Here is a 296-nt window from a genome sequence, read left to right as displayed (position 1 = left end):
ATGTCATAAGTATCCTCAATGGTCGCATGGTAGGCTGGTGATTCACCTACATCCTTGCGTTTCTTGATCACCTTTTCAATATCTCCACACTGAAGAACTTCATACCTGCAAAGAATAATGTTCTGAATAATGCAAATAAATGCAGTAGTGAAAAGGTTAATCAGTACCAAATTTGCAGTACATAGACTATAGTGACTGAATATCAATTTAGTCCCATAAGCTGAAGAATAAATCCATTTTCTGCTGAACCACATACATGAACTAATCATGAAGATAAGAATATAATGGAGTTTTGT

Source organism: Penaeus monodon, chromosome 15 (genome assembly GCF_015228065.2).
Source record: "Penaeus monodon isolate SGIC_2016 chromosome 15, NSTDA_Pmon_1, whole genome shotgun sequence".
Taxonomy (NCBI): domain Eukaryota; kingdom Metazoa; phylum Arthropoda; class Malacostraca; order Decapoda; family Penaeidae; genus Penaeus; species Penaeus monodon.
The sequence above is the reverse complement of the archived record's forward strand: the minus strand, read 5'-3'. Positions refer to the sequence as shown.